Here is a 27872-nt window from a genome sequence, read left to right as displayed (position 1 = left end):
GTGCCCAGTGCAATTATCAGGTTACTTATACTAGATATTGGAATGACTCCTTACCTCTGGAAGAATCTGAACCTCCTACATCCCTCAGGTATGTTGCAAGACCTTCAAATCCCTCCTCCTAATTCCATCACAGATACAGAGACACAGATGTCAATACTAAAGGCTGTAAATTTTCTTTTGTCCTTCCTTTAAGCTGTCTCAAGATTTATTAATTTCTCAGAGGAGGGATATGTTCCTTTTATTAGCATCCAGGATTGTAAAGACTAACTTCTCTGTAACACAGACTAAATGAGATCTGAAGGGATTGGCACACAACCCCATCTCTTGCTCTAGGTCTGTGTCTTCCACCCTTATTTACTTTAGATATAAAACAAGAATGTCAACTGACTCAGAGACAAACTGTGATCACCATTTCTTGCGTCTCTATAAAAGCTGCCTTGATTATTCATCAGGGCACACTGAGTGCAGGAAGAGAAGTGATGGCATGTCACTCATGTTTAAGCACCTAGCATGTTCCCTTTGAAGTTAGTACTGAATCAAAGTCCTCATCAGCCCTAGAGCTTACAGTCAGTTCTTAACTGTAAAAAAATATTTTTAAAAAGTAGCATATATTGATGACAAGAAGGAGGGGGTGAGTACTCTATCGGCAAACAAGAGGGGGAGAATTTGAAGAGCAAGGGGAGTACAGTAGCTAGGCTCTTGGGGACATAGGAAGTTTGTTTTCTTTCATTGTTCTGCTTTCTGGCTGATTTCTTCTTTTCTTCTGATGTGAGCTACAGCATTGGGATTTTAATTTTTATTACTGCCAGTTCAAACTAAAAATGTAAAAGGGACTTGGAAGGAACAGATTCTGCTGCTGTAGATGGCTAGAGTGGTACTTATTACATCTATCTTATTTCTGACTTCTGTCAGCTCACAGAGTTTCTTGTCTATTCCTCGCCTTAAAAAAATTAAGTCCTCTATATCAAAGTCACAGCATGGCCACACCCTATCGAAGTTGTGAAAACTCTCCATCAGTCAGCCACCCAGATGTCACTGTACAAACATCATGACACTACCACTCACCCATGGCAGCAGAGCACCGTTATCCACTCAACTAAATTATATAGTTTAGCACCTCTCCTCCTTCTGGCACAGAAGCAGCATAACCAACCTTTAGCTGTAGAGGCTGATACCAACAAATTTTTTTGCCATCTCCCTTCGTGATTGTCATTATGCTTCACACTGTAATCAAAGAGAACTTTGCAGTGATTAGGTATCAGGTAGTGGAAAAATGCAGGAGGATTTTTAGTCTCACAGCTTTGGGATGAAGACAAAACTGCTCACATATGTATACAGCACACAAAATGGGAAAAGGAGCTGGTGGTGATTTCCAGTAGGGAAAGCGCTGAATGTGCTTAAAAATTATGGAGTTTTCTTGGATGTGGCTGTTCTTTCCATTTGAAAAAAAAATAATGAATTCTACAGTATAGCATCACTGCCTGAGAGTTTAAAACTCTCACTCTTGGATATTAAAATTTGCTGCTTAATACAAAAAGCAATTTGTAAATACTTCTTACATTAAAGCACTGATGATGACTGCCACTGTATGTAGGGTCAGATTAGTCCTTTCTTGTAGATATTTGTAAAAACATTCCTCTATTTTGTAGGTTTCACAGACTTTAACATGAGCATGTAATCATACAGTCTATCTTAGAAAGCTATTTATGAACAGTGATTTAGCATTTGCTACTTATCGCTCCCCCATTTAAAAAGTTTTATTCCTCTAGTCAGGAACTGAAAACAATACCATACTACCACTCATGCACTGTGAATAGGCAATAATTGAAGTGAGCAGCTTGCAACTGTTCTGGAGGCGGAGATGTGCTCAAATGAACTATTTGGCGGATGTATCTGAAAAACAAATCCATTCACAGAAATCTGGTTCAGTCCATGAAGAATAAAAAGGGGCCAAACTTGCATGTTGTTTTCTTCACAGTGAATTTATCTAGCTATAAACATTATTTTTTAATATTTTATACATAGTACTGATGATAAAAGTCTTAGCAAAAGTGAGTTAAAAATGTCGCCTTCAGCAGAGAGTGTGCAACCAACATTGGTTGTAAGAAAGAATGGGTTATAAGGCAGGGCAATGTTGTTGCACAATTCCACGCATGCATCAGAACCTTGCAGTTTGTACTCGGAAGAAACTCTCTGGCTGCATCTAGGTGTGTATTCCAATAAAAGAGTTGGGCTACGACGTTGCAGTGCATGTTTTTAACCATTTATCCCTCAAAGAGTGGAAAGGCTGGAGTTTGAAATTTGATTACGATAAATACAAGGCTATGTAGATGCCTTTGGCAGCATTTGCTTTCTGCTTACACATTGAAAACAGGAATAGATCCAAAAACTCTAGAATCTGAATTCGGTAGCAGGGATTCAGAAGCTTGGAGGTTTATCCTTATCACAGATGGACCAGTATCACTCAAGAGACAAGTCACCAAAATCTGCTCCACTGGGTTTCCAGTGCTTCCTAGTTTCACCTGGTTTGTACATATGTAAAGGGTTATGTTCATAGTGCTTTATTGTTTCACAAACAGGAGCATAAGTTATAGAGATACTTGCAAAAATAATGTAATTTGTAAGCATTTTACTAAATATTTTTTTCTACTTTGTAAACCTCTTTAAAGAATCCGTTTTATTGAATTTGGAAAATTAATCTGTTACTTGTACTGGATACGGAACCTGTTCTTTGTTGTTACATTTCAGTCTTTGTTGCAACTTTTGAAAAGTAAGTTCAAGTGAAAATTAAAACCTTATGTTTTCATATGACTTCACAAAATTGGTTTTAGCTCAGATTGTACTGTGGATGTCTTTGTGACTGAAACAACGCTAACTTTGTGTGAGAGCTGAAAGGAGCTGAGGGGGGATAGTTTTCCAAAAGAAAAATGATAGGGAGCCTGTTTTCTAGCAGCTGACATTACACTGAATAGGGAGAAAAAGCAACTACTTTTCTCAGTTGAGAAGATGACTTTGACCTGTGAACTTAACAGAAAGCCTCACCAGTTATCTCAGATTGCATTTGTCATTTAGGAACTTAATGATTTTAATTGTTTCCATAACTGAATTAATTTGCTGAAGATCACAGCAGTGATCAGTTTGTGTCACTGGATGAAAGATATTCAGTGTAGTCTAGTAAGATCAGGGTTATATTCTGGGAGAGAACTTGTTGTGGATAAAACCTTGAGAGCTACCCATTGCCAATTTCTCTTGATTTTGATACTGTGATTTCTCATATTTTGGCACTCTGATTTGTGTCCAGTCTCTGTGATCTCAAAATGGGTGTTTTCTGTCAATATCCAGGATTTTTGCTCGCGCCATAGCCAAATCCTTCTTTTCATTACCAAGAACTAATTCTAGTGAATTTAATAGGAGTGATAGAAGAATAATTGGAAGGGGAAGGAAATAAAAAGATTTCCACCTCCCAGGGAAAAAAAAAAAAAAATTACCTCATGGAGCAGAGCTTGGCATTAATACTCAAACAGATGGCTGTGATGATAGGACTGCAGGCACCAGCAAGTCAAGGTAGAGCGGACAGAGAATATTTGTTTTGTACATGTGCATGATAAGTGGGAGCAGTCACATCGCTTGTTCTTTTTATAATGTGAGTCATGACAAAATTACTTTAGCTTTCAGAAATTTGAAAGAGAATGAGGGGAAGAAAACACTTGGCATCTGCAATTTAATGCTTTTAGCTGGAGAAAGAGAGCTAAGCTAATAGTCAAGTGTTTCACGTGTTGCAGGCAGGCGCTAATATACCCAGAGGGTAGTTAAAGACTCCGTGGAGAAACCTCACAGCCACCTCATCCTCACCTGGTCACGACAGCCTCACTTCCTACATTTAAAAAAAAAAAAAAGAAAGAAAAGAAAAGAAAAAAGACACCCTGAGTTGCCAGTAAGGTGGGAGATGTGTGGATCATTTTTCAGTTGTGCTATTCTCAAGAGCTCTCCTACTGTGCCATCTCTTCAGTTGGGCCCTCAGATGTTTAAGTCATTACCTAATAATTTTCTCTGTGTAGCAAGTCTTCAGGTACTTATCTTTTGCAGGTCAAAAAAAGTCCAGGGTGAGCTCCGAGCTGTTGCTATCAAAAAAAGACCCTTCAATACAGCATAAAGGCATCTGGACATAAGTCTGGTCTTATTCTTCCAGAACCCAAAGACTGTGACTACCTGAGTTGAAGGAGACCCTCTGCTCCGTCTTCATAGTCGAAGCGTATGAGCAGTGCTGCCTGCTGGAGTGGCTCTGATCCCACCCTGTGGGAGCAGCGATACAGGGCGGTACATCCAGTCTCCCATAAGCAAGTCAATTATAAATTTAGTGATTAAAAAACCCAAACAAACAGAGAATTTTAGTTGCTGTTGCACTGACAGTATTAGATTACAGAAGAAATAGAAAAACCCTCCCATATTCCATTTAGTCCATTTGCCTAAGCACAAAGCAGAATTATTCCCCAGCAGTACAACCTGCAGGATTTTTCCACTATGTATAAAGGTAGCATTTATTACATATTTATTACTGCAGCGCCACAGGGATTTTCGTGTTACCATTCCAGCTAATGAAGTGGCACAGCTTTGCCCTGAGGTCTAACCTAGGCAGCTTCTTGGGCTCTTGTCTGTTTTCTTGCCAGCGAATCATGCCTGGCTAACTTTGCTGTCCTGAAGGGGTTGTTCCTGCACTCAAAAACCCTGAAAGTTAGATGGATAAGAAGAGACAAAGGATGAAGGAGAGGAAAATAGTTTCTTTGCTGGATAATGTAATACAAAAGGTGACTGCTGAGAAATCTTATTGGCAACCAATTAGTCAGTGTTGTGAATACCTCAAATTTCTTTAAATCATGGGGTGCTTGTTAGCTTGCAGGATTGAGTCTGTGGTACTGAGATTCATAAACCTTAATTACCAGCAATTCCTAGCCACATTTGGCTGTGAGTCATAGCAAGCAGGGCAATTCTGTGTATGCCTTAACTTCTGTTTCTGTGCCTGTGTACCGAAACAGGCTGTCCCTGCCACGCATAATGACAATGGTTCAATGACACAGTTGATCCAGCTTTAGGACATCTCAGATAAAACCAGAAAAGCTGAGCCACGTGGCACCCATACATTTATTCTGCTTTCTCAGATTTGTTCAAAGGATTTTGGTGTGTACCAGTAGACTTTGTGCTGGATCTTTAACTGTTTGTTTACGCATCTCTAATTATATGCTGGATCAGGTATATTCAACCCCAGCTGGTATGTCAATAGCCTTAAATGCTCTATCGTATTCTCTGGCTAATTTAACAGAGGTGCAGCTGTGAGCCTATGCCTGCTCTGTGTCAAATTAGTACTACTAGACAGTGTGGATGTCTGGTGTTAATGAATGTGCAATTGTGCCCTACTGTTAGAGGACTTTCAGGAACAGCCAGCAAGATGTGGTATGAGAGAAGTGATAGTAGTCTCCTTTCCAGGACAAGTGATTAAGGATTATTAAAGATGCTCAGATCTGTTATGATTTTGTCTATCTTGCTTTGCCTTGTATCTCTGCAATCCATACCAGAAACTATCCTCTGGTCCAAGCCACCATCATAAGAATGTGCTTCCAGGAATACGAGTAGGCTACATTCAGCTCCTGCAGCTGGGAGTTCAACACCTGCAGATTTTCAAAGCCTGCTCTCTTGTCTCAGAACGCTCTTGTATGGCATCCTTGCTTTCTTATATCAGAGAGAAAGTAGGATGTGAGAAGGAAGCCTTTGAGGAAAGCAGAAATGGGGAACTTCTTTTGTTGTTTTTTGGGAGCATCAGGTATGTTTGGTATGACAGCGGGTTGGCTCAGCTCAGCTCTTCCATGCAAGTTGCAGATACCCTTTTACATCACTGAAATAAAATATTAATTTATGAAACCATGTTGGCATTAGTCTTTGAGAGGCTGTTTGGGAAAGTGTATGTATGGATCTGAACTCAGCAGACAAAATCAGCTTTTCTTTTTTTATCTAAAGATGTCTTTTGGTGTCTCAAGTGGTGCTGGGAGATGGGCTGATTCATCACAAGCCTTTAGTCTGTACTAGTGGTTCCTGTTGGGCTCAGTTCAGAAGTAGAGGTAGGTTGTCTTATTATGGAGTAAATCTTAAAGAAAGTAGGTCTCACTGTTTCTCCTCCTCCTGCATCTGTGAGACCAGTGATATGCTGACCTCTGATGGTCCCTTTTTCACGACGTTTGAAAGTTTGAGAGTCAAATCTTCTGAATTAATTTTGTCTGTTAATGTGAGTTGTTTCAACCTGTACATTATAGATGAGAAGAAGGGTTTAAAAGCGTAAGCTAGATGTTAGAATGCTGCTATTTCTAAATTGAAATGTGACAAATTTTTTGATTCGTAAGATCTTTTTCTCTGTCCACGGAAGTTACAGTTTTGTTCTCTCTCTCTGGTCTTTTAAGCTTTGTGAGTTCACTCCCACTATTAACCTTTCTCATAGAAGCATTTTCTCATCTCTGTGCTGCCTCACATCTAACTGATGTTCTGCTCACCTTTTTAAGGATTTGTCTTTTTATCTTGACTTGTACTGTTGCCTATTGCTACAGCATCTGAGTCAGTTCTCTTTTCAAGAATAGAGGGAACAGCTTTGTAAGCATGCAAAATTCAGAAGACTAAGAGTGACTTTTTCCAGGGCTCACTTCCCCCTACTCTTATACTGCCCGAGGTCTCACACACAGGTACACAGGGCAGGGAAAGATGGTGAGAGAACAGGCTCTGGAGGACAAGGGAAGTGGGGGCAAAGGAAAAGACACTTCCTCCTTCCTCCTCTAGGAAGCTTTCTCCAGGACTTAAATGACCTACCTCTGCATAACTGAACAGACCAAAAGCAGAGAAATCTCTAGTGAACTCTTGAGTTTCCTCTGTCACTTTTTTTCACCCTGTAGTACTCAAAGCTTTGCTTAAGGCAGGATCTTTGTGGTGTTTTCCTGTTTTCTGAAGGAGTAAAAGGAATACTTCGCATTCTGAGCACCATACCAGCTATAATAGAAGAGCTTTCTGAAGCAAGCATGGTCATGTTTTTCCTCTAGCTCTCAAGAGTTTATCCTTCCTTCCGCACGATGCCCTCAGTTGGTGTGCACGAAGCCCCTGGCAACCTAGAGGGATAAATTGTATCGTGGAAGGTAATTCTTAGTCTTGCACGTGTGTAAAGCTGTCCCAGAAGTCCTGAATAGAAAGTTGGCTATAGTCCCAGCTGGAGATGAGAGCATAGTTAATTCAGTCTGTGAAAAGCCCTTTTACACAGGGGGATAGCATAGGTCACTTACAGTCTTTTCTTCCTTTTGCTGCTGTGTTGCAAAGGGAACAGGAACAAGTCATCAGAGGAGCAGCATCCTGGGATGAGCTTAGATCTAGAACTGACCTCTTCTCCTTTGATTACTTTTCCTTCTATCCTCCTCCCATTTTTTTCTATTATTTAATTTTCTAAACAAACGTCCCCCTGTGTGCGCTGTGTAAATATTGTCACTGAATTACTGTCTGTTTGCTTAGCTCATTAGAGAAAGCCATGATAAGCTTTTTAATTACAAAATTAGCTTTGCCAAATCAATTTATTTCATTTAATGAACTGAAGAAAACTGCAAATGGGAGGGGTAACATTCTCTTTTCCCCCAAAGCATAAATTCACTACCTCCAGCCCCCAAGTTCCTACATAAAATCAATGCGGCCAAGAAATAGATTTTCTAAGTTTTTAAAAAATTGTGAGTTGAAGAATATCTTGATCCTCCCTTTGTTTTCTCTCTTGTGTAGTTAGTCTTTAGGGGGACATGGTTAGTTCTCCTCTCTTTTGCATTTTACTCTATGTATTTATTTTATGTTCACCTTTGAGGAGCAGTCATGAAATGGAATGTTCTTGAAAGCAAAACTATTCATGTAGCTTTCATACCGTGCTGCTTGGTGAAACGTTGCTTCTCCGTGAAGGAAGAGCACCAGTAGAAGGAAGCTTCTTTGGCAATTCCAGAGAGAACTGGTTGGGTGGAAAGAAATTGTAAGTGGATTTACAGGCAGTTCATGTCAAAAGAATTGCAGGTTAGAATGGAAGGCAGACAGACAAATCAGTTGAATTGCTCAGTAGCCTGATGGTTATGTTTGCTCACCCTACTTTTGCTGTAAGACCCTCAATCGAATGGAGTAAAATGTCAAAGACTGGATAGCCTAAGCAATCCTAGGGCATCCACAGGTAGACTGTGGCAGACATATGGGTATTTAACATTATCTTTCTCAGTTATGGTCGCTATCCTAGTACACATGGTTACCGCTTTTGTCAGTGAAGTCGCACAATGAGTGGAGTGTCTGCATTTTCACAACTAATTCATAGCATAACAATTTGAATGAAACCATCAGAGGAAATGGCTTGTGCTAAGATGCTGGTTAGGATAGTGACCTGTAGCAACTAAGGCATGGACTTCTCCTTTTTTTGATTTAATTTTGAGGGTGGTAACCTCCAGTGAAGTGATGAGAGAGACAAGTGTGTACAGTAATATCTTAAACTGCTTGAGTTAAATTTGTCAAAGCTTATCTGTCAGAACTGTCTATTTACTTGTTTTTTAGAACCGGGACTAGCAGTAAGAGGAAAGGTTCACTGCATATTTGTGTAAGATTTCCTACTATTCTTGTTTTGTTTCAGAGTGATGTCTCAGAAACTTTGGGCCAGAGTTGGATAGAAAGTGGGTGGTGTGATCCACAGGTTCTGCTTTGAGCCTAAAAACAATTAGATATTTCACTTCTAATCACTTCTGAATAATTCACAAAGCTAACACTTAACTTGTCACCTGTACACTTTCAGTGTCAGTGTTCTGCAGAACTGTGTGGGGACAACCCACACCTCTCACAGCCTGCTCCTTCTTACCTGTCTCTCTGTGGACTCTGTCAGCTCTACCACTGGGACAGATTTTCTTAAGAGTTCTGGTGACTTTAACCTATTATCTCATTTCTTCGCAGTTTACCACCTGTAGAGAGTTAGGAAATACTCAGTACAATGGCACTGAAAGGAACTGAACTCCCAACAATATTTTTGAATCCTTAAAAAAAAATCACTTTGAGCTCAGCTGAAAGCCATAGCAAATTCTTTTTCATCCAAATCAACACTCCAGTTTCTTGCCACTTTGGTTATTGTTTAGATGAAAGAGGATGAGGGCAATCAGAGGACCTAAAGGGAGGAGGAGATGGTAAAGTCAAGTGTTCTAAGCTTCTAGAAGGGTTTTCCTGACATACAGAAGAACTCCTTTCACCAGGAGGCCACTGAAATCCTGTGTGGGCATAGGGAACTGGTGATGTTTGTTACTGTGCATCAGGTCTGTTCTCTGTGGCTGAGAAAGCTCTGGCAGGAATATCAAAAAAGCTGAGTCTGATTCTCTCCTGATCACCATTGCATCAGACTTGTTCTTAAACACAAATAGCCAAGTTCTCGAGCATTTGTCTGCTAGTTTCATAATATTGAGTTGTTATGTATTTAGTATATTTATCATGACATTTTACTATATTTATCATGATATTTAGTTGTTGTAATGCCAATTTCTGGCCGGCAAAAACGATGTAACATGGAAGTGCCGATGTAAAAGAGGTGGACATGGCTATGACTCGTCAGCTTCTTATTCCCAATTGCAAGGATAGCTCTTTGAAACTATAAATAACGTAACAGCAATCATAGCAGCTTCTTTGAGACTGAAGAGCAGCAGTTAGCCATTTCTGCCTTCCACCCTCAGACTGTGCTAAGCATAGCACTTCTGCTGCTCACAACAGAACCAAAGTGTGTTTGCCAAGCGAAGCAATGTGCTGCAGATGAACAGGTGTCCCTTATGTCAGATTACAAAACATCCTAGAGCTGCAAGGCCCATGGCCTCCTGGGGAGCAATAATGAAAGAAAATCTAATCTTCTGTATTTAGGCAGTAATAAGAATCCTCAGTGAAGCAGAACCCTTTTCTGTGCCTTTCTCCCGCTACCTGCTGTTTCGCATAATAATTATACCTACTGAGATGATGCACCCAGAACTTCTTACTACCGTAGTCTGGCTACTCCATGGTGAAGGCAAGGTGGATCCCTGCTTTCAGCCCTTGCTTTGCTTTGCTCCCCAGTAGTCTAGTGATCCCAGAGGTGAATGAGCAATTTGTGGGTATTTGGCTTCTGGAACGTAGCTGAAGGCACCTTGGTTTAAAGTGCTGTGGAGTCTTTAATAGCAAATAACAGTTGTGAGAAGTATGTGAAGGTCATTGAATACCCGTTACTCTGTATTATTACTTCATGTATACAGGATCCAAATCTATGTTTGGTGTTTCAGAAATATGGGATGCAACTGGACCCATGCTTCTAGATCCACAGAAAAAGCTCTTCCTCCACTTACTATAGAACTTGCTGAAAGGATACTTCCAGAGTGACTGAGCCTTTCTGATTTGATGTACCCTGTTCCCTCAAAAATAAGACCTACCCTGGAAATAACCCTTAGCATGATTTTTCAGGATTTTTGAGGATTCTCAAAATATAAGTCCTACTCCAAAAATAATCCCTAGTTAGAGTTCATAAAAAAAAAAATCAATTTAAATAGTGCCCAGGCAGCTATTTATGTAAAAAAGTAATAAGTTTTGGAGCAAAAACTAATATAAAACCCTGTTTTATTTTTGGGAAAATGGGGTATCTCTCCCTGGAGAACCATGCCTTTTGGAAAGAAGATCCCTGACTTGGTGAGATTTTCTAGGAACCATTCAAATTAAGATCTGGCTAAAAGGCATAATGCCAAAAAGGTGAATAGCTAGTCAGAGCCTGCTGAACCTTAGTAGCAACCCCTCTCTTGTTCCTTTGAAGTCAAGGTAGGGTTGAGCTATTAGGAACTGAAGAAGCCACTTCCCATTGCTTAAGAAGAGAAAATTTACAAGTAACGCGGCCATTTCATTGTGAAGAACCCCTCAAGGTTTTTGAATTGTGTGCTTTTGAAAGGGACCAAATTAATCCATGGCGTAAGAGGTTCTGTTGCCATCGAGTTCACAAGAGTTGCTCCCCACGAGGGAGCATGAAGAGGACATGCCCTTGCCTCCTCTCTCAAACTCCCACTTGCCTGCCTGCACCTGCTTGTGTAACGCTGCGGCTTTGCCTCCTGTTATTCTGCCCACTGATCTGTGCCTGATGGCAGTGTCAGGCCTCCAACATCATGAGCTCTCTGAGTGCTGCACTGTGCTCTTTAACATGACAATTAAAAATGATTTACAAATGGTCGTTTCGGTTCCAAATAGAGAGCAGCAAGAGTCTGTGATGCTGGCTGTGGTATCAGAGACATCCAGCCATCTCGGCAGCTGCTGCCTTTCATTCACAACTCATTTGTCCCCAGAGTTTTGCGTAAGATGCCTGTTCTTGAAGGGCTGCTTTGTTCTCTGTGGGACTGGAGGGGTCAGTGCAACGGAGTCCTGGAGATAGTGGCCTGTTTCCAGTAAGGAGACATTTGGGAGGTTTATAGGGCTGTTATATGAACATATGTGTATGATGGGAGAAGACTATGTACGAGGGCAAGTGCTGACATGGGAAACCAATTATTAACTGACAGGGAAAGCTGAATAGCATTTGCTGTTTGTTACTTTCAGTCTTTTCTTTACAGAGAAAGATGGGCCTGGGATGGAACCATGAGCATTTTAGAAGGCATTCATGCACCCTAATTTTGAGTAACTAAACTGTAAGGCAGGAGTCACTGTGCAATCTGTGAAGACAAATGAGATCCATCAGAGTTTTGGAACACTGATGTCAGGCACTTTTCCTGAATCACCTTCTGAAGAGGGCTGCTTGTCGTGCAAATACAGCATGAATTCTTGCTCCTTCTCTCTTTGTTATGTCAAGTACCTTTGTCTGCCTATTGGTCTGTATTTGGGTTTGGGGGAGATGTGGCTGACCTTGTCATTCTCAGACCTGATGATCTGACACTTTTATCAAATACTTTTGTTTTCTTGGGGTCAATTACATTTTTAGTCTGTGACAGAAGCTCCTAAAGAAGTCCCGTGCATGTCTGCCCTGAACCCAGCCCCTAGTTCTGCAGCAACTGAGCTGTATTATGATACAGGTATCCTCTGCAGGATCTGGTTTGCTCTGACAGGAAGAACTAATGACAGGAAGGGTTTTTGCAATCATTAATAATTTTTCAGTAAAGAAGGAGCAGCTGCTATGATATTTTGTGCACCAACAGCAGTCAAGTCAGGCCATGGAAGCAAAGGTGAATACAGAGTACTATTGCTAGTTCCCTTCCTGTTTCTTTCTCCTCTTGCACATTCTAGCTCAAGTTGTGTCAAAAACTTGTAATTTATTGCTTTAGCTCAATAGGAAATAGCCCATCCTGAATTTTGCATCCTCTTTACAGTAAATGCTCCTTGCTTATAATTCACTGTCAAACACTGACCAGCATCATCTCCTACATCCATTGTCATGACTGTTCATTTACTGCTGGGATGGCATTTACACAATCTTGTGGGAGTGTGTATCACTTACTGTCCCAGAGGGGTAATGAGTGAGAGGGAGCCACCTAATCAGGGTTGCTGATATCAGTGTAATGCTAAGGGAGCTTTCAGTCGGTCTGAGACTAGCATGGGACAGTCATGCTGCTTCTCAGATGTGGACACATGATAGCACAAAGTTAATTGCTGCTACCACACAGTTCAGCAGAATCTAGTGTGTTCTCAGCTGATTGTGGTACCTTCTGCTGTCAATGACAGATTAGCTCTGTTACAGAAAGATTTTACCACTTTTGAATACAAAGATGGATGTCATAAGTGTTGATAGCCCTACCCAGATATGTCATCGGTGGTCATTACTTCAAGGGTTGTTCACATAGAGCATTTGTGAGCTATATGAAGTTTAGTTCAGCCATATGCTGCTCCCTGCTGCTCTGGGAAAAAAAAAAAAAAAAAAAGGAAGGAGTGAAAAATCACATTCAAAAAGAAAATAAGGAAATAGCATATACATATGAACAAGACCTGCAGGACCACCCTGTTGTAGTGGCCACACTGGCCTTCTCAGAAAATCCTCATTTTGCACAGTGAAAGCAAGAAAGAAAATGGGCTGGAAAAAGAGGTTAAGACTATATTAAAACAGTAAGCATATATGAGTTAGAATTTTTCAGCTCTGTAGGTGTGAAGTCAAATCCTGTCCATAATGGAATAAAAAAAAATGTAGTGATCTCAGTCTCCTCTGTTATAGATTCCAGCCCCAGAAATGATTTTTCCAAGTCTTGAAAGACTAACAGAACACAAGGTTCAGCATAGCCCGATTGATGGAGTTCGTTGAGGTACCTTGTGGAATATAGTTGCTGTGGGTAGGGGAAGGAAGGGGATGAGTCCTGAAGAGGGTTGCAATAGAGTGCAGCACCTAGGCCTCAGGTATCTGGGGAGCTGCAGGTCAGGACAAAAGTGTTTGAGAAAATAAATTGTATCACCTGTCCAAAGTTTGTGTAGCTTTGCATGATGCTTTTGGTCATTCTCTGCTATAAGCTCTGAAAAGATTTTCCATATTTGAGGTAAAAGTGATGTATAAAATACACTGCTGTGTTACTTTAAATGAGAGAAAATAATTTTCAGCTTTAATTTCCCTTATTTTTGTCCCATTACTACCACCACCAAGTTGGGAGGGAGTATTTTGTTATAATACCATACGATGTCATTTGCAATCTGGTATAGTCTGGTGTGTCACATACCTTGACATGACAGAGACCGACATCATGGATCCGGACCTGGAGCACTATTGTCAAGCTAATTTAAAAAATAAGCAAAAAAGTGAGTCAAGTACTGATTGTTTGACATGATCTTTAGAATTCCATTAAAATGCCTCTTTCCTGACAACTTTTTCACTGGACTTCTCCAAAGTACTCATTCCAGATATCTTTTAGTCCTGGTTTTCAGACCACCTGACAAAGGTGGATGATGATGCTGCTGCTTTAAGGAGCAGAAGAACAGGAGTGGTAAGAAGTGATGTAATGTGCCCAAAACAGACCCACTTGTGGAATTAGGGACTTGAGTCCTCTGACTTGCAGCTCTTGCAATCCCATCATAGTACTTTTCAACAAAATGGATGGTAAACCTCAGATTCACAGCAAAAGAAAATGGAAATCCAGCATGGCTTTTGGGGTGGTGACTGAGAAAAGTCAATGTTTATGATAGTTTCTTTGCTACTACAAGTCATATCAGGTGAAGTTAGGGTTTCAGTGTAATCTTTCAAAAACATCGAGTCTTCTGTATGGCAATATTGCTCCTTGGTTGTGCACTGCAGCTGGGAGAGCCTCTACAGTAGCTCTGTGTGTGTCGACAGTAGACATGGCTCCATTTCAGTTCTTTTGCAGTGTAGCCACTTAATTCCTTCTGAGCAAGAGTTAAACTGTATTTCAGTGCATGTTGCTCAAATCAGAACAGGTAATTAATTCAGAGAACTACTCATTTTTCTGATCCTCCCATCCCAGCAACAGAAAAACAAGATCAGTCTGTAGAGCTGAGGCGTACGCAGCATTCACAAGTGAAAAGTTGTCAGACACTGAAACACAGGTAAATGGTTCTGAAATTACCCTTAATTACAGTGTTGTGTGTGTCTGTATCATATACATTCCCTCCCTACCTCCCCCACCTCGACTGTGCTTGCTAACTTCTGAGAGCCAGGGTCTGTGCATTGCAGTCAACAGAACCTTTTCCAACTGATCAGGCTAAGGCAGGATTTGTGGAGACTCTGTGATGAGGCTTTTCTTTGGGGGTTATGTTAGTCATAGAGGGAACACGAGAGCAAGGTTGCATCTCAGGGCATGTCTATGTCCAGCAGCCATCATACAGCATCTTCTTGTATAGCTCTCGTGGGTGAATCTCATCTTTTCTACCAAGATGATGGCACAGGCTTGTCATCTCATCATTCCATAACACCCTCTTCTATACCTGTAAATGTGTTGCAGTCTGATGGAGAAGAGACAAAGCACTTCTCTTCAGCAAAAGACTTCAAAGAGAGAAAGATGTTCTGCTAGCTAGTCTGATGCTATGAGGCCAAGTTGGGACAAGAGTTTAGTGGCCCCACCTCACTTTCACCTGGACAGGTGACATCATCATCCCAGTTGTATCTCATGTCAGGTATTTGAAAAGTTTCTACTCCTTGTGCAGTAACTAAGATCTCAGGAAAAATCTTCTTCTTGACCACAGAAGGATTTACTTTGGGGAGGAGCTATCATGATCAGACCCACAATAGGAGCAGATAGTATTGAAAAGTGTGTTCAGTGGAGATTGCATGGTAGCAGGGCAGCATGTTATTTCAGGCTTCCTCATAAACACAAAACTTATACTATGCTGCCAATCAGCCTTGGTGTGCCCCAGTCCCAGGCATATTTGAAAACATGGCTCCATTTATGAGGGAGATCGTTACAGACTTGGATTTACTTGTGCGTTATGGAGAGCCACAAGATGGTGGGAGGAAACAGGGCTAAGGACAGGGAGAACCCCACTGCAGGTGGGAAGTATTCTGTTGCAGCACAGATAGGGCCAGTATCTTTTGCATGCCTGACATAGGAAGACATGATGGTATAACAGCTTTTCTCTTTTTCTTTTCCCTGTTCTTAATGAGCTGCCTCCAAATGACCCTTTCCTGGTGGGACTCATGAGCCCCACAGCCTGTGGATAGCACTTGTGAATATGCATGAGCTGATAAGAGAATCTAATGTGTGAATCACACTTAAAACAGACCCACCCACCCACTCACTCCCTGACATCAGCTTTTTCAGAACTGTGAAGTGAGAGCGATTTTAAAATTAGAAAGTATGTCATCGGGAACTTTTATCAGCCCTCAGAGAAAATAAATAACCTCTCAAGATGCGAGAATGGATTTAACTAATGCAGTTATTTATTTACTTTTCTTTGCAGTTAAAAATGCTTTCATATTTCTACAATATCAATGTTCCTCTTAAAAAAAAAAAAAGTGAATGATAATTGTAATGGATGTCAGAAAATACTGTCATCTCTAGTTCTCCCATATCTCCTGAGATCCTGGGGGATTTGCAAGTGGTACGCACACAACTTATTTCATTGGGAAGAACAGAGGGAAGAAATTATCATTTTTTTTCTGGTATGTGTTTTTCTTGAACGTTTGCATTTTAAAAGTAAGCAATCTTGCGTGCTTTTTAGAGTTGGGTGCATTATATGAGGAAGAAAAAATGAAACCAACTAGGAGCTTAAATTGCCAAGTTTTTCCAGAATAAATAAGCAGAGAGGAAAAGAACTCAACTTCTTAAATTTATGTTTGTTGTTGCTTTTCAAGTGTGTGGCCTGTGGCTTTTTTTGTTTTTTTCATGGATTTTCAAGACTGAGATATGTTATAAGAAACAGAGCAGGAGGGTTGTCTACAAAAGAAAACAGTTGACTTCCTGCAGCCTCACTGCCTTGTGCTGCTATCTCACCAGATTTTGCGTAGAGTTAGTTAGGGTTTGAAGATCTAAAAAAAAAAAAACCCAAAACCAACTAACCAAACAAACCCGAACCCAAAAAACAAACAAAAAACAAACTAAAAACCACAACAACCAAAACCAAACCAAACCAACAAAAAACAAAACAAAAAAACAAAATCCACAAAACAAAAAAACAACCAAAAAACACACACAAAAAACCCTGTAACACCAAGTAATAGGGATACCTCTGTCAATGGTCCTTTGCCCCTTGAAGCTGTACTGATTCCACTGCCCTTTTGGCATAAAGCATAGGCCTACTTCATGACTGTTGGTGTTTTTAAAGATCTTCTGTCAGTTTTCACAATTGTAGATATGTTAAATCCAGGGGTCTGGTCTAGTTCCAATTTGAGGAGATATTTTCTGCTGAGTTTCTGTAGCAGATTTGTATTGGCTGCGATCTCCTCCTCCACTTACTGTCATACATTCTCATGTTTGCTGAGCTCTTTTAAACAGCCACCACATTCTCCTTCTGTGTGTATTAGCAACTGCTTCTGGAGTGGAACATGGCAGCACAATATTATACTTAAGAGGAGATGTGATAATGTTATAACAAATCAAAGCCACGAAAAGAAATTTAAGGTAGGCAGAAACTAATTAGTAAATTGGAATTTTGCCAGGATAGTGGCATTAACAGGCTTACACAGAAAAACTAGAAGGCACTTAAGGATGAAGTGAAAGATGCCTTAGACACAAGAGATGGCAAACACCTGTGCCATCTAGTCCTTCCCTTGGCAGTTGCTGCAAGTTTGTTCTTTAAGTCACATTCGCCAATGATATATCCAACCTAATTATAAGTGACTAAAGCAACACAAATTCCACTTTCACTCTGTGGAGGCTGTTCAAGGGGATTCGTTGCCAAACAGAAATGCATCTCCATATTCCTTCTGCTTGTTCCTTTGTGTCTTTTTCTTCCTAATTGCACAACCTGGAATTGTTTCCATCCCCTTCTTCTATCTCCCACCACTACAGTCTTTGCATTACGTGACCTTCAAAGACTCCTAGATGTTTATCATAGCAGATTGTTTTCTGCAAGTTTGCTTTTCCAACCGTCAGACAGGTTTTGTCAAACAGCCCCTGCAACCACTTTTAGCCTCATATTCAAGGAGCTCGAGCTGTAACATTGACTTAAAATTGTTACCTCCATTGGATGCCAGAATCTCTTACCCAAGGCTGTGAGGACAGGGTCAGGGTTATGCCCAGAGAGGCCAGACTCATTCACTTGCTGGTTCATTTCAAGTGTGTGCTTTTCATGCCAGGTTGGATGGACTTCCTGTTAGATCACTTTGGAAGAGATAGGCTTTTTAATAGAAAATGCTTTTTGAGATTTGCCTCACAGTTTTTCTGGAGCTTTGCTATTGGCTGTGCATTTTAGTAGCAAAACATTTGGGACCCTCATCATAAGAAGGCTGTTGAGGTACTAGAGAGAGTACAGAGGAGGGCGAGGAAGCTGGTGAGAGGCCTGGAGCACAAGTCTGATGAGGAGCAGCTGAGGGAACTGGGGCTGTTTAGCCTGGAGAAAAGGAGGCTGAGGGGAGATCTTACGGCTGTCTACAACCACCTGAAAGGAGGTTGTAGCATCAAGGGTGTTGGTCTCTTCTCTCAAGTAACAAGTGATAGGACAAGAGGAGATGCCCTCAAGTTGCGCCAGGGAAGATTTAGATTGCATATTAGGGAAAATTTTTTCATGGAAATGATTGTCAGGCTGCCCAAGGAACCGGTGGAGTCACCATCCCTGGAGGTGTTTAAAAAGTGTTTAGATGAGCTTCTTAGGAACATGGTTTAGTGCTAGAGTTAGGTTATGCTTGGACTTGATGATCCTGATGGTGTCTTCCAACCGAAACAATTCTAAGATTCTATTCTATGATTCTATGATTCTCTGTGTGCTATAGGGAACTTAACTTTCCATTGTGCGGCTGTTCTTCTACTTACCTTATGTAGCACAAACAATAAATAAGCAGGTGTAAACGTTGCAATTAGGGATTGATTCTCATTTTAGACCCAGGAAGTTGGAGTGGTTCTCAGGAAAGGGTTTAGTGTTTCAGTGAGTGCTGTTCCCTTTGTGCTCTGTTCTCTCAGGTTGTACTGTCCGTCTGTCCTGACTATGCACATCCCACCTATTGCCAGTGCTCATGAGTGAGGTTAGTTTTGGTTTATGGAAGGTGGTCATATTTGCAGATTTTCTTTTCACTTTTTTTTTGGTAATATTTGAAAAATATGCATAGAGGGAGTTTTGTGTTCTTCACCAAAAGCAAGACATATATATTTCTCGGGGCAGAGGATGTTTTCTAGCATGTCAGGCTTGGGTCCTGGAATGAGCTGTTCAGGGGAAGCCTCTACATCTGCAAACCTTAGTAACAACAAGATCACATTATATAATTACCTATGTATTATGACTTTATGTAATATACTCAATGGTTATTCTTAACATTGTTTTGGAAGGAAAAGAGTGGTTGTTTCATTTCTTTCTTCCTGCTAATTATAGCACAAATTAGACTTCATTAATCATTTGTCTTTAGAAAAATGATAAAAGGCTGCAATTACTAAAAAGAATGCAGTAAATAAAAATGGTTTTGATTGCTTCTCCTGACACATTGTCTCAAACAGAACTTGAAAGTCAGAATAGATCAGATATTCTGACAAAGAGCCAAAATGGAACAGATTGCTGGCTTTGCCTGCTAGGGGTTTACATTCATTTTCAGAGTGTGCTCCTGACCAGTCCTACTTGGTCACACAGAGGCAGGAGGTAAAATAAAGCTCAAGTTCATAAAAGAAAAAGAAAATTAAAGCTTTCTAAGTGTCTGGAAAGTAGCTCTTGAGATACAGGGAAATGATGAGGCATCCCTGGCAAGACCGGTGGAATATTAGTAAAACTAGAACTCTAGGATGTCTTCAAGTTTTATTTTAGAATAATGCCTCACTGAAACCGCAGGGAAATTTCTGACATTGCATTTGTTGCAGGTATGTCCTTTATTGTTGTTTAATTTTGCTTTTCTAGCTTTAGTGTTAACAGTTAGAAAATTACAATCTAAAAGACTTTGTGTTTGTGTTCTACAACTGGAGCTGTCAGTCAATCTGTTGTTATCAGAGGTTTGTTCCATAAATGTTAGACAACTGGGGCCCAATTATCATATCTATTATGCAGTATGAATTTGACAAATAAAGATGGAAGTTACAGTTAATCTTCCCAGAGTGAGTGTGAGTTTTAGGAAGATGCAATCATACGGTTTCAGAAGAGCCATGGAGTTTGAAGGCACATAAAAGATTCAGGGCTATATGATATGTGAACATGCTGGCCTAAGGTGTGGTCAAACCCATATCCTTCATTATTTTTCTCTGATTTGGATTAAAAAGAGAGAAGCTAAAGCTGCTTCAGGTAACTCTCCCTTGATCTGCTTTATCTGAATTGACTTGATTGGCAATATGGGAACGCGAAGTATGTTGCCACAGTACTAATGCAGGATTCTTCTTGGACTTGGCATATCTGTATGATACACTTACTCTTCATGCAAGAGGTGATTGATATTGTAGGTAGGAATTATGCTGGCAGTGTAATTATAATAGAATTGATTATCTAGGAAAGCTGAACTTTCAGCAGCAACTACATTGTGTAGTTGGGGTGTGGGAACTGGGAACTTCATCTAAACTGACTCATTCAGGATCACATTTTTACTTCTATATTGGATACTTGAATACACAATGTGCTTTTAAAATTAATATTACCACATGTGGTATCTCAGAGAAGCACATCAGTGAAAAGACAGCAGTCAAAACCAAAGGTACCTGTCCAGTTTCAACAGATGCGAGGCTGATATTTAAGAAATGGTAGACCATAAAATAGGGTGATTCACATCTGCCCATGCTCATCCAAGCCACATAAGAATTTCTTCTCTGTCTCTGATGTAGTTAATTTATTACAGATGATTATCTCTTAAGGGATTTAGGAAGACATTCTCATTGTGCATTCAGTATTAATATGCCAAGCTTATCAATGTCATATTGTACCATCAGCTGCCCCTGCGCTATGCTATGAAACCCAAAAGTTATTAATGCATACCTGCAAAATGTCTTTTGAGTTTCTCTTTGAAATAAGTAAAACTACTGAAGAAAGAAAAAAGATCTGGAAGAAGGTGGTTTGAGAACATGGGTCACTTTCTCTCTGTACCATTCTGAACAAGTACATGGGCTTTTTTCTTAATTGGCTTCAGCCCCACTGATACCACCTGATAACATCGAGATATGTTCAGAGGTCTGAAATGCGAGCATCTCACTTCCACACAATCACGTGAGTGTTGCTTTTCCTGGAGGAGTACTTAGATCCCATTAAGGAGTTTTTAAGATCACTGTTTTAGTATCTGCAGGGATCCACTTCCCTTGTCATTCCCTCACTTTTTCAGGTGAGTCCACAGTTTGCTGATATTTACCCTTAGAGCCTTTTGAGGGAATGAAACACCTTAAACCTGAAGACACTGACTTCGTGGTAGCCCATAGGGATTTTACTCCAGCTTGACCTGAAATCTCAATGACATTGCTTATGGGCTTGTCCCCTGGGGATGTACAACTGGTGCTGCATGTCCACATTTGTAGCTGCTTGGGACCTTATCAACTGAACTTGCTGGTATCAGCTGATAGTCTTGTATGCTCCGTTTTGCCTGTGTACACAGGTGTAGTGTTCAGGTAGCTGACACTGAAGTCAGCATAACTGTATGTTTAGACCCCGGACCTATAAAAAGTGTCAAGCTTTTTCCATCACTTTTCCTGCTTTCTTTCTGCACTGTTAATTTCTTTCCCTACACTTCTCTCTTTACACTCTTCTGTGTGTCCTTTTTTATTATGCATTTCCATTCACACTTGTGTTACACTAGTAATGGGACCTGATTGCACTGAACAGCATGCAAACATTAGGTAAAAGGACACAATGTTCAGAGAAGAACATGAACTGACCAAAGCATTAGTGTGTTAATACTGAGCAGACTTTTTATTTCTCTATTTATCCTTCTCCTGCACCTGTTTCCACTCTGATATCACAGTTCACTTTCTGCTCTATGTTTAAGGACAAACCTCCCGCTTTCCGTACATAATCTGTTTGCTCCCTGGGCTTTTTTGATTTTGTTTTTATACTCAGACAAAAACCTAATGATCTGGATAGAAAAATCGGCTTCCTGCTCTGGACTGTATGAGCCAGCTCTTTACTGAGAATTTGGCATTATCAGAATTACTGTTGGTTATATATAAAAGCATTTTCTTGGCTGATGTGGTGTTTAGATAAAGCTTTAATGATTTTAGCATAAACAATTAGTTAATATATTATTAGAGGGATTTAGCAGGTGCTCATGTGTGCTGGTGGGATTTTTCCAACTATCTGCTTTATAGAAAAAAAACCAGCATGCCTCATTGTTGAAGGTGTTTCAGAGTTAGGTCTCCCTTCTTCTTTCCCACCCTCTGTTTTTCTCCTTTCCCTGTTTCTCTTTCCTTCTTTCGTTCTCTTTTACAAGCACATCCCTCTCCTCCCCCCCCCATTTTTTTTTTATTTTCCCCAGACTGAAAATGATGTTTTCTGCTTATGGGGTATTGATTGTGTATTATCAGTCAGGCTCACACATCGACAATTACATGTAGTGCCAAGGTAGCCGTGACAATGAGGACCGGTTGCCATGGCAGTGAAAGAGGCCTATTGCTGCTACCAGGCGCCTGCTCTATAGCGATAATCGTGCTGCTCATTTCATTTTAATTGAAATTTGAAATCATATTCTCTGGGAAGAAGCAAATGGAGCTCTTTCTCAATTTTTTTTTACCTACCACCAAAAAATAAAATTACAAATATGAAGGATTTGCACATTTCTTACAGCAAAATATTAACTTCCTGACAGTCAGTCAACACTGAAAGACTGAAGTCAATGCAGAGCTTTATAAAGGTAGTTTTTCAATCTTTCTCATTCTGTTCATAATTAATTTCCAATTTCCATTTTTCACTAGCCTCATGTTCCATTTGCTCTGTTGCGTTCATATTTTTTGGGTACCAGCTGATCTGGGTAGTCAGCTAGTTCTTTGCAAAAGTCACTGTTTGCTGCAAGCTAGAAACTCAGCTGTGTTTTAGCAGTTGTCCATTATTATTTGTATAATTCGTATTAAGTTTATTATCTAGTATAAGAAAAACTTTACACCGTGTAAACTGCCATACCTCTACCAATGACAGTGAAAACAAGGCAACTTTATTTTCAAAGAAGTAGAAAAACTGAGTGAGGTGTAGGGGCTAGTGCTTTCTTGGGGTAAAAAAATAAACTGAAACTCAATGGTAGTGAGAGAAGGGGTTGCAGAAAAGTATGTCCTGATGGCAGGAGGTGCAAAGGGAAAAAAACTGGCAGCATTGACACTAGGAGAGGACAGTAACAAAAACTGGAAGAGAATATTAGGCCCTCTTTTCTTGATGCTACTTCGATAAGACTAACCCTAGAAGCTTAGAAATAAAGGAGATGCCTGCTTGCTTTCCTCTACTTTTGTTTCTGTGGAGTGTGTCTGGGTTTCCCATGGTCTTTCAAGGTGGCCAAAACTTAAGTGTATGTATTGACACTGCCACTGTTACCAATTTGCGTTCCCATTTGAGACAATGGATTCTGGGAGTCTTCCATGTATGCCATCTAGTAATGATAAGAGTTCATGTTACACCTAGCAATTTGATTAAAAAAAGATATTATTTTGCTTTTATTTGGAATCTTGTGGCTTTCCAAACCAGGAATGGACCCAACAAATAAAGGAGTTTACACTTACTAGCTAATGTCTTTCAGATGTAGAGAAAATGTGTGTAAAATTCATTTTGTCATTTCCCGTTACATTATTGGTTGATTCCTTTCCTAAGGCAGTCTTCAAATTTGAATCCTAAACTTCAGAAGGTTAAGGCTTGTTTTTCATCTAAGGCCTTCTCAGTTAAACTGCAAAATTTGGAGAGTTTAGAAATGGAAAGCTATGAACTGCTGTCAGGGTCCTCTGGGTCACAGCTCTGAATGTGTTCATGCTGTGAAGGACTGCCTGCCTGTCACCAGCTACTTTCTTTGCAGTGAAGCATTTGGCTTTCCAGCTCTTGATCAGTCTTTGACACTACTGGAATTGAACCTGAAGCTTTAGATCTGCAGTGTAACCAGGCATGGTAAGGCACATCTGGCTAGTGTGTGCTCAGGCTAAGAGTGCCTCCCATCTCTTGTTTACCTCTGATATTGCAAACCTCTGGCTTTCCATGAGAGGAGCAGCAAGCAGGGGCTGTGTAGGTAGCTTGGTGATGCAGCTTTAGCACCTGAAATGACGTTGGGTGCAATTCCCATGTGTTTTCTTTAAACATTTCTAAACTAGTTTTTACCCAGGCAGATTCTAGATTTTTTTACTAATTTGTTTTTGCTGGTTTGTTGCACTGTTGGTTGTTTGTTTTTTAATTATCTATTTGCTTATAAATGCCACTTTCTTAAATGATAGCTTGTAAGTGGCTCACAGATTTTAATTTCTGCTCTGGGGCTAGATCAAAACAGACTGCCAGCAAATGATAAAATGTACTTGATCCAGGTTAAATTTACATTGCAAGAATAGGGCTATTAAAAATGTTAGTGGGTTAACTTTGCACTGAGTGGCAATATTTATGCTAGATCAGATACTATCTTCCTGCCAGAATGAACATCATCTGTCCTCTATTAGCCAGGTAAAAGCCAGTATAACCATGAAAAACAATATAAGCTTGGAATTGCATGCAGTTGTCATTCAAAATAAACGCAAATGTCTTCTTGCTGCAGAGATGGGTCACAGTCTGTACTGCTGGGTGATCCCCAGATTGCTCAGGCTGGTAGCAGTGTTTTTCAGGGGAAAGCCTTTACCCTTCGGCCAGCAAGGTCCTGCAGGCACTGTGCTTGCTAGGAGGGTGGCTGCTGGCCCAGAGGAGCAGCCCTGGGGTTCCTCTCACTGTGGCAGCTGACTTTCTGCTGAGGCCTCCTTTCCAAATGCTGCCTCAACGTCAATCTGATTAGTGTGTGAGGTCCGATGCACTTTCAGCTTGAAGTGTTATGCTTGGAGCCTGTCTGCTGCAGTCTGCTTTGGAAACATCTGTCTGAAAGTAGATCTAAGGCCCTAGAGAGGTTTTGAAGCCATTACTGGTGGCAGGGCTGAGATTAAAGTAATAAAAAAACCCCAACTGAAGCAAGTGGTTAGAGAGACAGATAAAGTGTGAGGTGATATTAAAGCTGGAAGATGAGCAGGGACATTGAGGGAGGCGGAGGTCCATTTGTGCCAGGAGTTTTAACAACCTGTGCTCTACATTGCGTATCCAGACACTCTGCTGCCCAACATCTCCCCCCCTCCCCTGAATCCTTACAGACCAGCAGAGTTCTTAATTAAGTGTCAAAGAATTGATTAGCCGGAGCTCTTGCAAGGCAATTCCATTGATGAAACCGTTTTGTCAGGCCAGCTGATATAATTAGACCAAACAAGATGTGAAATCTTCAGTGTTTTGGGCTACAGCCCAGTAATTATTTAATTTGTAATAAAAAGGAGCTAGGGAGGGAGATGGAACAGCAACAGAAGTTAAAAAAAAAAAAAAAAGAGAGAGAGAAAAAAAAGTTTACAAAATGTTTTTCTTTCCCTCCCTCTCCACTGTTCTTTCCTCTCGCGGGAGTTTGAGCATTTGCTGAAAGCTGCTTAATGTCTGTGCAGAGGAAGCCTTGGTGAGCTGTCAGCACTTGTCCATTCCTCTTGAGACACAACATCGCCTTCCTTGCAACTCATCAAACTGCCAGGCCTGATTTATACAGAGCTAAACATGCTAGTGCTGTTGGGATGATCATCATTATTGAGATTGCGCTGTTCATTTCCTAAGCTCCTGCTAGTTTGTCTTAAGGAGTTAGAACAGAATCTTATTTTTACCAATAATTAGCACTTATGTGGCAGTTTTCTGTGGATCTTTGTGCTTTATGGAAGAGAGTCAAAACATGACCATTTTACTGATGGAAAACTGAATTTCAGAGAAGTGGCGTAATGTGGTCAGTGCTTCACTGGAGAGAGGACACAGAGCTGCAGTAAGACCGGAACTCCTAACTGCTAGCGCAAGCCCCATACTACCAGATCATGTTTGCCATTCTTTTGGAAACCACCGGAGTTTTCTCTTCCTTCCCCACCCTTTGCTGAGTTAGTGACAGAACTTGTCAGTGGAGTACAGTAACAGGCTGCTACCTCTTTTGCAAGCATTTCCTGCTCATATTCCTGGGTTCTCTGCACTTGCCCACTGTACTGACTCTTTGAAACCCTGTTTTGCCTTAACACACTTCCTTGCACAGTGCATTTGACACTGAGTCCTAAAGGCTTTCACACGTTAAAATGAATGAGGGAGATTGTGCAGGTGGGAAACATAGGTACTCCTAGTTCTTACTTCAAAAGCCTGGAGATAAACAGGCTGCAAGCTCTCTCCAGGGGTTTTACTACAGAAGGTGATCACACAGCAAATGCTAAAGGGAGCTGAGAACCCGGAACTGCTCCATCTCTCTCCTATTTAATCCAAGTTGTGTTAGCTGCTTTCTTGAGCTACTCTAGCTAGATTTTCAGAATATTCTTCTTTGTGAGGGTTTTTAAATGGGTTTGTTCATGTTTTTTCTTTCATTGCAAGAACAGGAGATAAAAAACCCCTCCACTTTAATAATAGAAGGAAAATATTCCCATGTGCTATAGGTTGGTGAGAGAAAAGCAGGGAACGGAAGAGAATATAAAAGAAAATCTGCTTATCAAGTGTAAATCACATTCCAAAGATGTTGCATGCCTTACAGTGCAAGCTTTTCTTCCTGAGCTGTGATTACTGGATGATAGCTCTAGCCCTACTCCATCCCCCACACACCTTCCTCAAGCTATTACAGAACAAACATGCACTGCCTTCCTCCTCTTCCTCTCTACCACCCCTTTCTTGTACTCTTATTTTCTTGAGGAAGATGTCAAACCTGTCTGTAGTGGAAAGAAATGAGGCTGACAGAATCAGAGACTGTGCAGAAATATCAGCTGAGTTACAGGTGATAAAACGTTAGACCAAATCCTCATGTACATTTCTGAGAGTGATGCACTGTTCTCCTATAGGCAAGGGGCTGCAGTTCCTGTTCCCTCCTTTTCCACAGGGCAAGGAACATTATGTTGTCTGAATAGAGCATGAGGCAAAGGTGGAAGGTGAAAGATGTATTTATATGGAATGCAGCTGCAGTAAGGCTGAAACAAAATTATTGAGCTAAGATAAGGTGATGAGTAGGCCAAGGTGCAGGGAAGAGCAATGCATTGTCATCTGCCCTTCTGAGCTGTTTCATAGAGCGAGGTTCTGTGCTGCTTATTAAGTTAGAGGGCAAAGTCTCCACGGAAATGCAGAACTTTTCTCTATCATGGTGGAATCTAAAATCCAGCAGTAACCAGGTGGTAAGGAATTTCCTTGGAGACCCCAGGTATGGAAACACATGATAAGCTGCTAGGATGCAATCATAAAAGCAAAAGTCTAAAAAGCGTGAGGATGTTGTTTGTCATCCTTTAGGAGAGAGTGCTTTTTACTGAGCTGTGGCCACAAGCATAGGAATCCAGAGATACATTTCTGTGGTTATGTATGGGTTGTGGTTATGCAATTTATCTGGGTACAAGACCCACCCTGTAAAGATTGTACTTAGTTTCTGGATGTCGTTGAGTAGAGATGATATATCTTTATGTGTGTATGTATGTATATATATTTATATACACTCCTGCACACACACATAGAGAATACACACAACAGGTATTAAATAGTTCTGAAGGGGCTGGATCTGATGAATATTACTTCTGTAGCTTCCTTTTAGTGTTTGTGCAGTGGGACAATCCATCTGCCCATGCGTGCTTCTGTTGTGTAGTCACACCATCACCTCATGGCAGGAGGCCCCAGAATATCCTGATGTACCCGGTACCATCATGTGATGTCCCACAGAAATGCCTTCATGCTGTGTGTTACAGCATTAAGACAGGAGAGGGGTGGATTTTGCACCAGTCCCAAAGAAGACAAGTCTCAGCCTTTCTAGCACAAGCCCCAAAGATGAAAAATCAGAGCCTTCTTGCTTCTTGTGTTTATAGCACCCCAAAGAACTCCTTAAACATGAGTAAAGTAAAAGTTGCTCTTTTCCTTGATGTCTTCCCCTCTCTCTGACGCCTGCAGGAACTTTATATATTTCATAACCGTCACTATCACTTCTTTGCTGGAATCTTGACATTTTGTCTCTTTTAATTAAAGAGTCAAGGTCAGTGATAAGAGTGACTGTGATCTGCAGCCACTATCCCCAACGTTCATACTCTACTTCTTCTCTAGTTTCATAGCCCATGCACATTATGTACAGTTGTGTCAAGAGATGTTTCTTTCTTTCTGTTTAGGCAAGTGAAGTG

The 27872-nt window shown here is 40.7% G+C and overlaps 1 protein-coding gene across 4 annotated transcripts in view; it reads left to right on the top strand.

Moving 5' to 3' along the window:
- Positions 1-27872, top strand: part of NRXN3 (neurexin 3) — a gene marked incomplete at both ends in the record, with an annotated part of 967932 nt that overhangs the window by 522030 nt on the left and 418030 nt on the right. The window lies entirely within an intron of this gene.

Source organism: Nesoenas mayeri, assembly GCF_963082525.1.
Source record: "Nesoenas mayeri genome assembly, chromosome: 5".
Lineage (NCBI taxonomy): Eukaryota > Metazoa > Chordata > Aves > Columbiformes > Columbidae > Nesoenas > Nesoenas mayeri.
The sequence above is the reverse complement of the archived record's forward strand: the minus strand, read 5'-3'. Positions and strand labels throughout refer to the sequence as shown.